The sequence below is a fragment of the Pundamilia nyererei genome, unplaced genomic scaffold, assembly GCF_000239375.1.
Source record: "Pundamilia nyererei isolate P.nyererei 1_Seehausen unplaced genomic scaffold, PunNye1.0 scaffold00139, whole genome shotgun sequence".
NCBI lineage: Eukaryota > Metazoa > Chordata > Actinopteri > Cichliformes > Cichlidae > Pundamilia > Pundamilia nyererei.
In genome coordinates, this window is record NW_005187540.1 from 1,453,628 (window position 1) to 1,455,677 (window position 2,050).

The 2,050-nt window shown below is 42.7% G+C and overlaps 1 pseudogene; it reads left to right on the forward strand.

The window, feature by feature from the left end:
• The window catches only part of LOC106456363 (uncharacterized), a 4,799-nt pseudogene extending 4,380 nt beyond the window's left edge, over nucleotides 1-419 (forward strand).
• The last annotated feature ends 1,631 nt before the right edge of the window (nucleotides 420-2,050 follow it).

Genomic DNA, 2,050 nt, shown 5'->3' on the forward strand with positions numbered 1-2,050 from the left:
CTCGCACTTCCGGCCTTCTCGGTCTTCGAAGGACCCGGCCCACGTAGACCGCGAAGGCCGGGTCCTCCGAAGGATGCGGCCGACGTTTTGGGACACAGCTTCTGTGTCTGAGCACATGTGACGGTGCAGAGCCGGGGAAGGCGGGGCTTGTTCCTGCCTAACCAGTAGGGGTGTTAAATAAACTCTTTGGGGTTTTATTTCATATTTATATTATTTATCTGTTATTACTGATTTACTTTAGCTCAACTCAGTGATTAACAGAATAATGATGAATCACAATTAACAATAACAATGTTGTATTGCATTACTGAGCCGTGTAAACTCACTGGGTTACAACATCATTGTGTTCTCTAGTTCTTTGCAGGAACGTGAAACCAGGCTTCTACATGTCATTCAGCAAGTGGGAGAATATGGGTTGAACCTTTCTCCCCAAAAGTGCTCCTTTTTCCAAAGTTCAGTGCGATACTTGAGACACATTGTTTCTAGCAAAGTTGTAGAGACTGATCCCGAGAAGCTCAGAGCTCTCAGAACCTGGCCATGACCCCAGACACTCAGTGAGCTCAAGTCTTTCTAGGCTTTGTAGGGTACTATCGACGGTTTGTGAAGGACTGACCAAAACCTGTCAAACCCCTGAATGATTTCACCAAAGGCTAACCACCACAGAGGAAGGGCAGAAAGGTAACACCTGGCCCTAGTGGGTATTGAACCCTAAAGTGCTGCTTTCCAACTGTTTTTGAAGTAATCATAGATTTAATTGGAAAGTAAATCTTAAATGAAATTAAATCTCTGCTCCAGCACAGCTGGATTTCATTTCATTGATTTGCACATCATTGCTGTTCATGTTGTTTACATTTTCACAATAACTGCTGAATCCAACTGTTACATTTGCAGTTTTAACAAACAGTGAGGAACTATTACTAAATATATGTGTTGGATATGTTTAAAATAACATTTTGAATGAAAGATATCCGCTGGTGTGTGAGCAGTTGAGCTTTTCCGCCCTTTCCAGAATTATAATGGTTACAGCTTCACTCAGATATCACTGAGGCGGTGATGCAGCCATGCAAACACAGTGATCGCATGCAAAACTCTGCTTCACATTCAAATGAAGACACAAACCTGAGACCTGATGCAGCAGACGTGTTCAAGGTTTGATGCTGTGAGAAAAGCTTTATTACACTTACAGACTAACACTGCAGAAGAAAGTCAGAGAGGATGAATACATGAGCAATGTTTACTGTTTATGACCTCAGTCTGGCTTCATGGTTTCACAGCTCACTCACCATGTGGTGGTTGATGGAGGTCAGTTTGAGTTTGCTTCTCAGATGAATTTGAATAAGGCCGATTTTTGCATTAAGAAAATACTCCTGATATCTTTAAACAAATAAACCTGAATGAACACTTTCAGCCGACGTCTGGCTTTACATGATGTACGAAGCTTTTCTGAGAGAGGATTTAGGAGCAGATGTTTATTATGTGGATGATTTGAACTGCTTCCAGTTCAGCAGACTGGATGCTTCTCTTCCAAATAAAGATGATCATATTTCAGTCCTCACTGTGTTTTTGTTTATGCAAGAAAATGACCAGAGTGAGAGCAAACGAGGCTCCATTTAAACATGTAACTCAGTTACATGTGGAGATGTTAAAAAACAATAATAAATTGGTTTAAATACATTTTATAATATTTATTATGAAGAGAGAGCTGAGTGTAAAAGCAGATGATGTCACTTCCTGGTGTGCAGACTAAACCGACCCACAGTCTTCCTTCTCACTGTAAGCGGCTGTCTCCTCCTCTCTGTGGAAAAATCTTCCCATCAGCAGTGGCGGTCCTAGACTTTTTGGCGCCCTGGGCGAACACTCCCTCTCTACCTCCCACCCACTCCATAACATGCTGGCTAGTCAGGAGCACGTTCAGCGAGAGACTGAGATTACCCACAATGCACCACTGAACGACACAGGAATCATCTCCCTGTACAGCTCCTCCATCTAACACACTGGCTGTGTCCCAATTAAGAGACTGCACGCTTGAAGTACGCATTTTAAGTGCGGT